The following is a 15,733-nucleotide window of genomic DNA, read 5'->3' on the forward strand; positions in this document are numbered from 1 at the left end:
ATGAGGGAATTGATAGGAGGAAACTAAGATGGTTTGGACATGTATAGAGGATGGAGGAGGAAAAACAACCAAAATGGAGGATGGAGTTGAATTTCAAGGGAAAGAGAGCAAGAGGGAGACCTAGAGCGAGGTGGATTGATTCAATAAATAAATAAATAGTGCAAGAAGAAGAAAGCTGGACTGGGACAAAATGATGGAAGAGGAACGGTTGAAGGACATAGGAAGGAGGAGAGGTGCCGGAACAGGTCTTTCCTGCAAACATCGACAAGATAAGTAAGTCCGTCCACTTTTATGCGGTAAACACTTTCACTTTACAGTTATGATTATATTGGGCTCTACATTCATATTCTAAATTCCTTTTTTCTCTTATTCAGTTATGATTATATTGGGCTCTACATTCATATTCTAAATTCCTTTTTTCTCTTATTCAGTTACAGACATCTCATAATTCCTCCCAAGGTTGAACAATGCACCAATGGGAACGTTAATCGACAAGAATGACACAGTATTCAAAAACTTTTTTTTATCAGATGAGCACCAATGAACAATACCAACAATATGCTTCCAACATACATGCTTTAACCTATTAAACATTACCGTCCAACCATGCTTCTTTCTAAAGGAATATTCAAATCCAACACGATCGACTTTAACCACGGTTCCGGTTTTGCAACAATATACTTATGATAATAACCATAACCACCTTTGAACAAACCAGCTGTAAAATCTTCAACCTAATGTTCATCCATAAGTTGGAGAATCCCCAATTCACGCTGTGATCAATCTCTAGTCAAACAGTTGGAATACTCCAATTCACGCTGTGATCAATCTCTAGCCAATACGTACACATTTGCATAACTTTCATCCAGACGTCTCAGACGTTTTCTAGTCATCGTAAAATAAAATATTTTATTACTTCCTTGTTCACAAATTCTGGCATTTAGTTAATGTACATATTGTAAACTATGTAAATATGCAATAAGCATAAGACTATTGTATTTAGTATTTGATATTCATTTAAGTTTAGTATTAAGTTCCAATGTTAATAGATTTAAGACTTGATCTTAAGATTAGTATTTGGCTGACGATGCCCAAAACTAGGGCGAAACATGTCCCTAACTAGTGTTTATATTTCATGTAGAATGTAATCACTACAAAATATAATTGTATTGAATAGGTGGACACAATAATTTTATTCGAGAAATAATTTTACTCATGGTGTATTGAAGCGAGCGGTCACTCTGTGGCATTTGATGCATCAAGATCCCTACAATCCTCTCAAAGCCCCTACCCATTTCCGTTCGCTACTGGAGTCTCTAATTTTAACTTCTGGTTTAAATTTGATGCACATGTAAATATAAGAAGTTGTAAAGATAGATACATGAAAAGTAAGAGACAGTAGGATGAACACAATGACACATTAGTTCAGGATAACGGAGCAATAGAAAGCGAAGACAGGGACATGTTCCTATCTTTATACGACTTGATTCGACACTTGTTAATTTGTTTCCAATATTTAAAGATAAAAGCATGAATAGGAACACACAGCTGTATAAACACGATGACAGGTCAGGATAATAATAATAATAATAATACTTTATTAACGATAATGCCATTTTACACAACAATAGAGAAAAATAACACACTAAAAGGAAAGTTCAGTGGAGTATAAGTAGAAAAATATGTACAGTAAAAAGAGGGACCAATAGAAAATGATACAAGAACAGACATAAAAACACCAAAGGTCATGGACAATCTCCACATCTTCATACACTGTGGCTCGGCCCCAGGTGATTTCATTTCTGCTTCCCAGCTTCATCAGGAATGTGGACATCAACACACATTGAGGGGCCATTGTAACAGATCTTCAGTCTTCGTGTGGGATTCTGTTATGAGTTTTTATTAATGTTTGACTAGATTTGACCCTTTTTCGTTCATTTTCAGTACTTATATTGACCTGTTAGGTGTCATATCTCTTTTTGTGCTTGTCTGGTGTTCATACTCCTTTACTGTCTGGCGCCATGGCTAAATGGTTAGCCTCTGGTCGCAGGGGTCCCAGGTTCGATTCTCGAGAGCGTCGGGAGTTTTAACCATCATTGGTTAATTCCACTGGCACGGGGGCTGGGTGTATGTGTCGTCTTCATCATCATTTCATCCTCATCACGACACACAGGTCGCCTACGGGCGTCAAATCAAAAGACCTGCACCTGACGAGCCGAAGTTGTCCTTGGACACTCCCAGCACTAAAAGCCATACGCTATGTCATTTACGACTTTACTGCTGGTATTAATTTTTATTCTTTTTTGTGACTTCCCTTTTCCTATCTTTATACAACAGCTTTCCTCTTATCCCAGTTGTACTTCCTCTTAAAATAATAATTGCCACCACCAACCACCACAGAAACACGCAATACTGAATACATCCTTCTACATAGGGTGTGGCACCAAGAAGGGTGCTCGGCTGTAAATCTTGTCTGTCCACATCAAATTTCAGCCCCGTTAAATTGGGGAAAAGGCTATGCAGGCTATAACCTAGAATTAGTTTGAAAACAAAAAAAAAAAAAAAAAAAACAAGCCAAGATCCATAACATAAAATTCCGTTAACGAAATAATCTTTAGAGTTTTTTTAATGTACAAAATTGGGTATTTTTGAAAATACAAGAATGCCAAAAATGAAGAGGGAAGAAAATATTATGGTGATTAAAGAATGAAGTGGATAGAAGGTGCAGGACAGCTAAGGAAGAATGGCTGAAGGAGAAGTGCAAGGATGTTGAAGGTTGTATGGCCCTAGAAAAGGTAGATGCTGCATACAGGAAAATGAAGGAAACTTTTGGAGAAAGGAAATCTAGGTGTATGAATATTAAGAGGTCGGATGCTAAACCACTTCTAGGAATAGAAAACAAGGCAGAAAGATGGCAGGAACATATCTAAGAATTGTATCAAGGTAAAGAAGTAGAGGATTGGTTCTGGAACAAGAAGAGGCTGTTGATGTTTATGAAATGGGAGACGCAATTTTGAGGTCAGAATTTGACAGAGCTTTGAGAGACTTAAATAGGAACAAGGCACTTGAATTGATGACATTCCCTCTGAATTACTAACTGCCATAGGAGAAACCAGTATGGCAAGGTTATTCTATTTAGTGTGTAAGATGAACAATAAATGAGAAGTGCTCTCCAGTTTTTGGCAGAATGTTGTTATACCTATTCCCAAGAAAGCCAGTGCTGACAAGTGTGGAAACTACAGCCCCATGCCTGCAAAATTTCAACGTGTATTATTTACAGAATTGAAACTGAGTTGGGAGATCTATTTGGCTTCAGAAGAAATGCAGCAATCCTGACTTTACATCTGATCTTAGAGGGTTTAAATAAGGACAAGCCCACGTACTTGGCATTTGTAGATCTGGAAAAGACATTCACTAATGTTGATTGGACCAAGCTATTTGAGATTCTGAAGATCAGATACTGAGAATTGAATTATCTACAATCTATATAAAAACTAGTCTGTAGTGATAAGAATTGAGGGCTTTGAAAAAGAAGCAGCAATCCAGAAAGGAGTGAGGCAAGGCTGCATTTTGTCCCCCCCTCCTTTTCAGTGTTTACACAGAACAGACAGTAAAGGAAATCAAAGAGGAATTTGGAAAAGGAATCAAAATCCAAAGAGGGGAAAACAAAACCCTGAGATTTGCCGATGATGTTATTTTATCTGAGAGTGCAGAAGATCTGGAGAAATTGCTGAATGGTATAAGATGAAAATAAATAAGTTCAAAACAAAAGTAATGGAATGCAGTTGAACTAAGTCAAACTGAAGAAAGCCTGCAATATTTTATATTAAAATAAAATGTTTGTTCTTAGATTTACTTTAGGTATTATTAAATTAGCTATAGGAAAACTTGATTATGTTCTAATTTCATTTGTTTTTAATTTTTCCTGTAATTAATTTCCAAAAATTCAGGGTCACTTTTTATGCAAGGTCATCGTATATTTGGTCCTGTATGGTATTTCTAAAACAAGAATTGTTTTGTGTACTGTAATCTACATACCAGGTAGCTCACCAACCCCATGCAATTTAATTTTATGCATCCCACCATGTTTACTACAGTTCACAAATATGAAGGTTCCACCTAATCAGTACTTTAAAAGTTGTTCTACAGTAGCGGTTTCGACCTTGTGAAGGTCATCTTTAGCTGACAATCATAACATGTAATTAAAACATCACAATAAGAATGTCACATAGTATGGGTAAAACATTGTCATTTATGAATGTTCATCAACTTATCTTCGTCTACGTTAATTGATATGAGAGTTAAAACTTTACAATGCTATTATGTGCATGGATGATGTATGTTAAACATACAATATTCTTAAATTATAAATGTCCACTGTTCCACATTAAAACTTATGACTAGATCAATAAAACATTTTGAAGCACAAATGAATTAATGCGGCGTATTGTATTTATGCGACTATGTTATGACATAATCAGCCGTGTTCGTTTACTGGTGTTTACTGGTGGTATAATGGTATAAGTTTCTTGAAATATGTTAAAACTGGTTTTACCATAACATTTGATTAGATATGTAAAAGTATAGATAAATTGTTGTTCTAGCGATGTGCTTCCCTTATTCTTTATGTTATTTGATTTTGTCAAACGTCATTACATATTACTTGATTTTAACATATCTTATGTGATTAGCTATTTAATGTGGGAATAGGTGTGCGTGTACTTACTGTAGTTGTTGACTCTTGATGTGTGCTATAAGGGAGCACGTCGAGCACTGTTCCGTGTGTGTCTGAAGCTGCTGCTTGTGGCTGCGGAGGGAAAGGTCTGTTTTGTGTAAATAATGTGTATATTTTATCTTTAGTGTATTCTCAGATAGTTCTTAAAGGACATGGGTTCTTCCATTTTTTTTCAATTACTAGACAGCAACAATGAGCTTTGTAATCTACTACAAGACGTTATGGCTGATGAACTCTCAAATGAGACGAAACATGTTCCAGGATATGTTTAATATGTTTTTATATGAAATAGTTTTCACTTGTAAAGTGAGGTGTATTGATTGGGTGGACCATTGAACCTAATATTGTTTCTTATTTAAACTATATCTATACGGATCTATATGATGAAGTTCGTAAATGGTACTAATGAAGCCAACCAGGCTAACAATTTTTCAAATAAGTTTATGTATCTCAAAATCAGAGTAGCAAAAATTTCAGAAACATAATGTTTTTAAAAGAATGTCTAGTAAACAAAATAATTCCCAAATTTTTAAAACCTTCCCAAAGAAAAATATATCAACTCAATTTCACCTTTCGATTCATAACAAGGTCAACCAAGGAAAGAGATTAAATTTCTGTACAGAAAGAAATTCTTTTTAAATGAAAAATTATATTTAGCTCATCTGGAGGCCCTCCTGTGGCTGGTCCCTCAAGAATGGAATTCATTCCAAAGTCATATTGCAAATAAAATGGAATGTATCTTAAGTAAGAAACAAACCACATTGGACAAAAAATTAGATAATCTAAAAAGGGTGAAATATGATACGGAGGCTGTTAATAATAATAATAATAATAATAATAATAATAATAATAATAATAATAATAATAATAATAATAGAAAATCCAGAATAAATCAGTTAACAGTTCCACAAGTTAAGTTCAGCCAGTTCGGTGAAAAAACTCTCTGGAATCCATTTCACTGACCAAGAATTACACACTCTTAATAGAGAACCTAAATTTAATTGGCCAAGTTTTAACAGAGATGATGATATCATTACAACTATCGCCGAAGCAGAATCTACTATCCAAAAACTTCCTGTGGACTCTCAAGACGATCTTAGATACGAAATAAAGAAAAGTCTCCCTCTGTTAGTTAGTCAGCTTAAAACCAATATTCCATTAGACAAGGTAAAATGTAACAAGGAGGAATAAAATTAAAGACAATGACGTTATCGTGACTAAGGCAGATAAATGTAATTGTACGGTCATATTGGCTAGATAAGGTTACATTGAAAAAAACAGAAAAGGTTTCTGTCTGATGAGCTAGGATACAAAAAAATTTAAAATCATTATTGAAAAGTTCGATGTTCATCCTCAATGAAGACGAAATTCAGAAGATGATGAATATGAACCCCAGGTTACCTACGGCTAGAGCATTGCCAAAAATCCATAAAGTGGGAGTACCTGTTAGACCTATTATTAACTGTAAGAACAGTCCTATGTATAAAATCTCCAAATTTATACACAGATTTCTTTCCAGCAACTATAGCTTTCATAATAAGTCAATAATAAGAAATTCAGTAGATTAATGTAAAAGTTTGGAAAGTTTCAAACTAACTTCTGCCACATCATTATTTATGTTTATATGACATAGCTAATATGCATGCAAATATCCTGGTCAGTAAAACAATAGATATTATTAGAACGAATTTAACTAGTCAAGGTCATCTAGGGAAGTTAGAGATGGAACAATTCATGAAAATTTTAGAGTTCATCACAAAAAACAACTATTTTACATTCAACAACTCTATTTATAATCAAGAGGGATTAACAGTGGGAGCTCGAGCCTCAAGTATCTTAGCCAATATTTATTTAAACCATCTAGAACACCGCAAAGTAATTCGACATATTCAAGGCTTGGATTTTTTGGACGCGATTCATGGACGATACTTTTGTAATAATAGATAAGCTTTATAACTAGAGACGGGAATTTGCCTATTTTATTCCTGTGTTCAGAAACGTAGGCTTTTGAGATATAAATCCATTTTAGGGTCTTTTTAGCTACATTTCATTGTTTTTATTGTGCCTATAAATGCCTATTTCAGGGGTTTGTGCCTATTTGGAGTATAATTGCCTATTTGATGCCTTTTGACTGTATTTTAAAACAGCTGATTTTCTTCCAGTGTATTATATTGTAGCTAGTGTGCTCGACAAAATTATCTTCTCTTTCCTCAATATATGTTTACCTCACGAACAAAAATTCTCAGAAGCCACCAGAAATAGTTCTAGGGAAATTTCCATCAAGGGAAACAAGGAACAATTTGACCTCGAAGCCTTCAGCCCCTCCAACCTCCTAAGACATATGAGGCGTCTAGTATCAAAACCGGCCAAGTCACAAAATTTACGGAAATGAGTTAAGGTTATAAATTTGAAGTAGAAGTATAGCACTATCAGGTAAAACAAGAATATGTTTTAAAATCGTCCATGTCTTCATGTTATAGAGCACTGAATTCTCGGTCTTGCAACAGAATCGGCCAAGTCGTGCAGCCAGTGAATTCAAAACCGGCCAAGTCAAGGAACGAGGGACAATATTTATGATACAGCATTATTGTGTGGAATCTTGTGTTGTTACATTAAGCAACAAGGTGATAATATCAGTAGGCAAAATCGTTCCTTGTAATGTATATTCTCTGAAGTCATAATATTTTGTTTTTTGTTCGTTTGCAACACTGATTTACGTATTGGCGGGCTTCTCACCGTCATTGGCGCCAAAGCAGTCCTATTTCCGGTGTGCTCGTATTTTATCATTATTGTGTGAACGTGGATATTGTTCCAAGTGGAGAACTGAAAGATTTACTTTCATACCTTGAGAAATTGTACAAAATTGCAACAAAAAAGGCCAAGTCAAAATTTAAATTAACAAAAAAGATGGGTTAATTATGAGTTAGATTTCTGAAAACAGCGGAACTTAAATATTAAACCATTAAGGATATAACTGTGAAAAAAAATCATTTCTGACCATCATTGCTTTGTCTCTACAGGTTTTTCGTCCATATTGAAAAATATGCCTTGAGTGACTTGGCCGGTTTTGATACTAGACGCCTCATATGCGAGAACCAATCAACGTCGAACTATGTTGCACAACGCATATGGCCTGTACCTCCCTTTCGATGCGAACTGTTGTACGTGTATGCTTTATGTTCTGAACGTGTTGTGATTTATTGTGAAGTGGGAGAAGAAGAAGTGTGCTTGCGGCAATGCCCAAAGAAAAATCGTCGAAGTCCTACTGGCTGAAGCAGTGGATCACAGGGGATCCCAATTTCACTACGGATCTCTCAAGCTTGCTGTAAGGAGGTAAGTTCGTTTGCTCCTTTTATCTTTTTTTGTGATTGAGAACTATGATCGCATTTCTTTGTAGCATATATAGTCCTATTAATTTATGTATTGTGGCAAGTTGTTGTGTTGCAATGCTGTATTAGTTGTGAACTTCCAATAATTTATATTGCTAAAATGTAAATAATCATTATATTACTGAACGAGGAGTTGGAACACCGGTGGTCTCTTGTCACAGAATGGATGAAAATTAAATCGGTCTTTTGAATTGTGATTCATTTCCTGTTAAAATAGAGATTTACCACTGAAATACAATTTTTAAATCTCCCTTCAAAAAATCGTGAATTCTATTACACTTCTGCTAAACCTTCGCGAAACACAGTTTACAGATCCAATGTAGCCCTGCTACAGCCTGTTTCACAAGGTTACCAAGACTATCTTTGCAAAACCAGGTCAGCGAAAAGACTATTGGTCTGGATTGGTGAGGTCCGGTAAGTAACCGTTGTGCTTGGGGTGGGGGTGGGGGGGAAGCAAAGAGAGTCTGAGGGGCATAAGCTCCCAGGTTAACAAGCCTCTAGCATCCCTTCTAGAGTCTTGTTAAATTGTGACAAAAATAAAGTTATGGGCGCATGTCACGACAATTTCAAACTACGCAGTTTTTAATTTTAACGAGAGTAGCGGCCGTCTGGGCACACATGATGCAGGATCTATTGCAGGCAACAGAAAATAGTCTTCATGACAGCTGAGCTGGCTGACCAAAGCCGGCGAATAGAAACAAATAAATCTGAGATTTATAGTGCCTCCGTTTTCATTCCTCTATATAAGTAAGAATACTGCTAGGGCCAGCTTGGTGTGTCCTTGGCAAGCAAAAAGGATGGATCTTTTTACGCTACTCCGGTATCGTTTTACGCCTTTTTTATTATATTTTTCACCCGGTGAACTCGACATGATACTGCCAAATTTGAGGACATATTTCCAAATTACTAATTCCCGTATTCCTACATTAAAATTTTGTACTTCGAGGAACATCATCTCTAATAGTCTTTTTTTTAATGAGACAAATGCATGATATATACTAAGCATTATTGCCAATTAGCCCAACTGTAGAAATTTAAGATATAGGGACAATATAATTTATGTCAATTTTATTATTTTTCAGATCAAATGTGAGAAAAATGCCACATAGATAACTTAGAAATACTGCGATGCATCTGATACAAGTACAGAAATCTGTATCAACCAATCCACTTGGGCAGCGACCAACAACCATCTTCAGACATCTGCACTGCCATGTTGGGAGCTAATATGCCCCTGCATAAACCAGAGCTTTTTCAAATTTCAACAAGCTGCTGGGAGCAATCATCAAGTTGGAGAAGAGTGGCATGCCCCTGGTGGAGTCATTTAGGATTGTGGAAGAAGTCAGGGGAAGTTTTGCTTGAACCTCTGGGAAGGCTGCCGCTGTCAGCAAAATAAAACCAGATGAAGTCACTTCATTGAAGTTTTGTCCAATTACTTCATGTGATGTTGAGAGATCATTCTCTCAGTACAAAAACATTATGCATGAGAGGAGAACAAGATTGTTACCGGAAAACATTTAAATGTTGCTTGTAAATTCCTTTTATAGTAATTGAGTGTGTTATTAATTTATAAGTAATTTTTTCATGCTTATTTTGTTGCCTATTTTACACGTTAGTGTCTATTTAAATGCCTATTTTGGCTAATTTAAGAGCCTATATGCCTGCCTATTTTAGCTGTTTTTGGTGCCTATAATTCTTGTCTCTAGTTATAACGATATCTTACAATTTTTAAATTCATTAGATGTAAGAATAAAATTTATACTTGAAAACGAGGACAACGCTTTAAATTTCTTGGATGTGACCATTAAAAGGGAACCCGGGAAGTTCTCTTATAAAATATATAGAAAGGATACATTTCTCCGGCGACCATTAAAAAAATTATTCTTTACATCCTGGGAGTCATAAGAGGGCTGCTTATTTCAGTGTGGTTTATCGAGCCTTCAATTTACCTTTATCTCCTACGGAAAGATAAAAAGAATTATGGTACATACAGAAGATAGCCATTATGAATGGGTTCAGTGTTAATACCATTAATAAAATTATAAGTAAAGTGCATTAATAAGAATGAATAAGATATTGAGAGATAAGTAACACATGAAAATTAATACAAAAAAGACCGAAATTATGGTATGCAACCGCCAGCATATTGCAGTCGACATCAGAATTAATGATATACAACTAAGGCAAGTAAACGTCTTTACCTATTTAGGAAGTAAAATCACTCCAGATGGCAGAAGTTCACTCGACATAAAGAGCAGAATTTCCTAAGCAAAGATTGCTTTTTACAAGAAAAGGATACTACTTACATCAAGGAATTTAAATGTGGAGACCAAGAAGAGATTTATTAAGTGCTTTGTCTGGAGTGTGGCCTTGTATGGTTCAGAAACGTGGATTATTAGTGCAGGTGATAAGAAACGTCTGGAAGCATTTGAGATGTGGTGCTGGAGGAGGATGGAAAAGATCTCATGGACAGCAAAACTCACCAATGAAGAAGTTCTTAGACGAATAGTTGAAAAAAGATCCTTTTTAGCAACAATAAGAAAGAGAAGAAACCAATTAATTGGCCGTCTTTATAGGCACAATGGTTTCATAGTTAATGTCATGAATGGAATGATTCAAGGTAAAAGAGGAAGAGGAAGACCTAGACTGCAATATCCAAGACAGATCAGAGATGACGTGGGAACAGGCTCATATGTGGAAATGAAGAAATTAGCGGATTACAGAGAAAAGTGGAGAATTGCTGCCAACCAATCTTAGGATTGAGAATTGAGAAGAAGAAGAAGTAAAAAGAAAGAACAACACACGACTAACATCAGAGAATCTCAAGAGTTCAAAATACTAAACTTTTACATTTATAAACCCAGAGATTTTTCAAAACACGAAATTATTTAAGAAACACGACTGTCAAGTCTCATCTTCAACAAAGAACTATAATGGTCATATATTTTATAACCACAGTAGTGTAAATTAAAATAAAGAGAATTTCTTAGATTCAGGAATCTATAAACTTAAGTGCGATCAGTGTTTTGTCATGTACATGGGGCAAACAGGTAGGAGTTTTCAAACTAGATATCTCAAACACTTCAATACCAACAGACACAAGAATTATTCTGCTGTGAGTGTCCATATGGGAGATACTGGTCACCAATATACTGACATAAATAGAGATTTGACCATTTAAAAAAAGTGACAAAAGGGAACCTGATGTGCTTAGTAGTGACATACGGTACGGTACCGGTATCGTAATTAGGATACGTCTGAAAGTAGTTTAAAAATTACTGTAGTGTACTGTACAGTAGTATACGAGTAATATCCTATTAGAATTTAGTGTGCTTATTTTATTATTGTAAAATATTTGTGTAGTACTGGTGTGGTAGAGGTATCCGTAGAAACTCTTACTAAAATATTGTTGAAATTAGGATAGGCTTAATTGCAGTTTGGAATTGTGTAGTTCTTGTGTATTACTTTCGATATTCAGTAATTAACAGCAGCTTTAATCCTGTTAGGGGTTGTAGGATAAAAAAAATAATTAAAAAAAATAATAGAGCACGACTAAGTAGTATTGTAGTGTAGTCGTATATTAATTACCTTATTGTTGTGTACTATCCCAGACAATATATCCCTCCGTTCATTTATTTTTTTGCAAATAAGTTATTTTATTTTTTAATTTAAAATTTTCCCCCCGTAAAGAATGGCTAAGGAGCGCGAGTGTACTTATTGTGGGTGTGGTGAGGCATTGAGGGGTATGAGGGAGGAGTTGGAAAGTTTGAGGGAGATAATTAGGATTCTCACAGAAGACGGGAAGGAAGATAGGACTCCCTCAAACAATGTACAGGTTACAGTAGGTGTACAAGAGGGAGGGGAAGGAAAGGGAGGAGTTGTAGAAGACAGGTGGTCTAATGTTCTAAGGGGAAGGAGATTGCAGGCCAAGGGCTCTATTCAGGATCAGAATTCAGGACAGGTGTCTGTGCGAAATCGGTACGAGTCACTCCAGGTAGAACAACAGAGGGAAGATCAGGGACAGGGAACTGTTGCTGAGATGCGTGGAAGTAGGAGGAAGGGAAAAGGTAGGAAAGGGAAATGTAGAGTAGAGGATAGGAAAAGACAGGTGGAACAGGGTCATGGGAAGGAGAAAAGGGAGGAGGAAGTAGCTTCTGCAGCAGTGAGAGAAGATTGGGCTGACCAGGAGGGGAGGGAATCAAATGAGGTGGGTGGGGTTGAGGCTCTGGTCATGCGGGATTCCATCGTCAGGCATGTGGGGAAAGTGTGCGGAGGAAAGGGAACCAGGGTAGAATGTTATCCAGGAATTAGGTTGAGGCAGATGTTGAGGAAAGTAGAAGAGAGGGAGGAGGGGAAGGAGAAGGTGGTAGTGTTTCACGTTGGTACCAACAACGTAAGGCAAGCTGATATAAGTACCAACATAGTTGGAGATGTGTGGGATCTGGTAAATGCAGCACGGGTGAAGTTTAAGAAAGCAGAGATTGTTATTAGTGGAATACTGTGTAGGAGGGATACTGACTGGAGGGTGATTGGGGATTTAAATGAGACTATGGAGTGGGTATGTGGGAAACTGGGAGTGAAATTTCTAGATCCTAATGGGTGGGTAGGAGAAAGGGATCCGAGCTCGGATGGCCTTCATTTAAACCGCAGTGGTACGTATAAGTTAGGAAATTTGTTTGGAAGGGTAATAGGGAGGTACATTCAGGGAAACGGGATGGCCTAGGGAGCGGTGATAAGGGAACAGGGAACTGGAAATCAAGTAGGGATGACATAAAATTGTTAGTGTTGAACTGTAGAAGTATTGTAAAGAAAGGAATAGAATTAAGTAATTTAATAGATATATATTTACCAGATATTGTAATAGGAGTTGAATCATGGCTGAGAAATGATATAATGGATGCAGAAATTTTCTCACGGCACTGGAGTGTGTATCGTAGAGATAGGATAGGAAAGGTGGGAGGGGGAGTTTTCATTCTGGTGAAAGAAGAATTTGTAAGCTACGAAAAAGTTAAAGATGAGACACATGAAATACTAGGTGTAAGGCTCATTTCTAAAGATAATAGGCAACTTGATATATTTGGAGTGTACAGATCGGGAAAGGGTAGCACTGATGCGGATTCGGAATTATTTGATAGGATAGTCAGCTATGTGGGAAACGACATGGAAAGAAATGTGATTGTAGCGGGAGATCTGAATTTGCCAGATGTCAATTGGGAAGGAAATGCGAACGACAGGAAGCATGACCAACAAATGGCAAATAAGTTCATATGGGAAGGACAGCTGATTCAGAAAGTGATGGAACCAACCAGAGGGAAAAATATTTTGGATGTGGTGCTGATAAAACCAGATGAGCTCTATAGGGAAACTGAAGTAATAGATGGTATTAGTGATCATGAAGCTGTTTTTGTGGTAGTTAAAAATAAATGTGATAGAAAGGAAGGTCTTAAAAGTAGGACTGTTAGGCAGTACCATATGGCTGATAAAGCAGGTATGAGGCAGTTTCTAAAAAGTAACTATGATCGGTGGAAAACGGTAAATAAAAATGTAAACACTCTGGGATGGGTTTAAAGAAATTGTTGAGGAATGCGAAAACAGGTTTGTACCTTTAAGGGTGGTAAGGAATGGTAAAGACCCACCTTATTATAATAGAGAAATAAAGAGACTAAGAAGGAGGTGCAGACTGGAAAGAAATAGAGTTAGAAATGGCTGTGGAAGTAAGGAGAAATTGAAGGAACTTACTAGAAATTTGAATCTAGCAAAGAAGGCAGCTAAGGATAACATGATGGCAAGCATAATTGGCAGTCATACAAATATTAGTGAAAAATGGAAGGGTATGTATAGGTATTTTAAGGCAGAAACAGGTTCCAAGAAGGACATTCCAGGAATAATTAATGAACAAGGGGAGTGTGTATGTGAGGATCTTCAAAAGGCAGAAGTATTCAGTCAGCAGTATGTAAAGATTGTTGGTTACAAGGATAATGTCGAGATAGAGGAAGAGACTAAGGCCAAAGAAGTAATAAAATTTACGTATGATAACAATGACATTTACAATAAGATACAGAAGTTGAAAACTAGAAAAGCGGCTGGAATTGATCGGATTTCTGGGGATATACTAAAGACAATGGGTTGGGATATAGTACCATATCTGAAGTACTTATTTGATTATTGTTTGGCCGAAGGAGCTATACCACATCAATGGAGAGTTGCTATAGTAGCCCCTGTGTATAAAGGAAAGGGTGATAGACATAAAGCTGAAAATTACAGACCAGTAAGTTTGACATGCATTGTATGTAAGCCTTGGGAAGGCATTCTTTCTGATTATATTAGACATGTTTGTGAAATTAATAACTGGTTCGATAGAAGGCAATTCGGTTTTAGGAAAGGTTATTCCACTGAAGCTCAACTTGTAGGATTCCAGCAAGATATAGCAGATACGGTATCTTGGATTCTGGAGGTCAAATGGACTGTATCGCGATTGACATGTCTAAAGCATTTGATAGGGTGGATCATGGGAGACTACTGGCAAAAATGAGTGCAATTGGACTAGACAAAAGAGTGACTGAATGGGTTGCTATATTTCTAGAAAATAGATCTCAGAGAGTTAGAGTAGGTGAAGCTTTGTCTGACCCTGTAATAGTTGAGAGGGGAGTTCCTCAGGGCAGTGTTATCGGACCTTTATGTTTTGTTATATATATAAATGATATGAGTAAAGGAGTGGAATCGGAGATAAGGCTTTTTGCGGATGATGTTATTCTCTATAGAGTGATAAATAAGTTACAAGATTGTGAGCAACTGCAATGTGACCTCGAAAATATTGTGAGATGGACAGCAGGCAATGGTATGTTGATAAACGGGGCTAAAAGTCAGGTTGTGAGTTTCACAAATAGGAAAAGTCCTCTCAGTTTTAATTACTGCGTTGATGGGGTGAAAGTTCCTTTTGGGGATCATTGTAAGTATCTAGGTGTTAATATAAGGAAAGATCTTCACTGGGGTAATCACATAAATGGGATTGTAAGTAAAGGGTACCGATCTCTGCACATGGTTATGAGGGTGTTTAGGGGTTGTAGTAAGGATGTAAAGGAGAGTGCATATAAGTCTCTGGTAAGAACCCAACTAGAGTATGGTTCCAGTGTATGGGACCCTCACCAGGATTACCTGATTCAAGAACTGGAAAAAATCCAAAGAAAAGCAGCTCGATTTGTTCTGGGTGATTTCCGACAAAAGAGTAGCGTTACAAAAATGTTGCAATGTTTGGGTTGGGAAGAATTGAGAGAAAGAAGAAGAGCTGCTCGACTAAGTGGTATGTTCCGAGCTGTCAGCGGAGAGATGGCGTGGAATGACATTAGTAGACGAATAGGTTTGAATGGCGTCTATAAAAGTAGGAAAGATCACAATATGAAGATAAAGTTGGAATTCAAGAGGACAAACTGGGGCATATATTCATTTATAGGAAGGGGAGTTAGGGATTGGAATAACTTACCAAGGGAGATGTTCAATAAATTTCCAATTTCTTTGAAATCATTTCGGAAAAGGCTATGAAAGCAACAGATAGGGAATCTGCCACCTGGGCGACTGCCCTAAATGCAGATCAGTATTGATTGATTGATTG

At 36.7% G+C, this 15,733-nt stretch overlaps 1 protein-coding gene across 2 annotated transcripts in view; it reads left to right on the plus strand.

Annotated features, from left to right (window-relative positions):
- The window catches only part of LOC136865949 (WD repeat domain phosphoinositide-interacting protein 4), a 91,152-nt gene that overhangs the window by 56,259 nt on the left and 19,160 nt on the right, over window positions 1–15,733 (plus strand). The gene's annotated exons all lie outside the window — the stretch shown is intronic.

Source organism: Anabrus simplex, chromosome 3 (genome assembly GCF_040414725.1).
Source record: "Anabrus simplex isolate iqAnaSimp1 chromosome 3, ASM4041472v1, whole genome shotgun sequence".
NCBI lineage: Eukaryota > Metazoa > Arthropoda > Insecta > Orthoptera > Tettigoniidae > Anabrus > Anabrus simplex.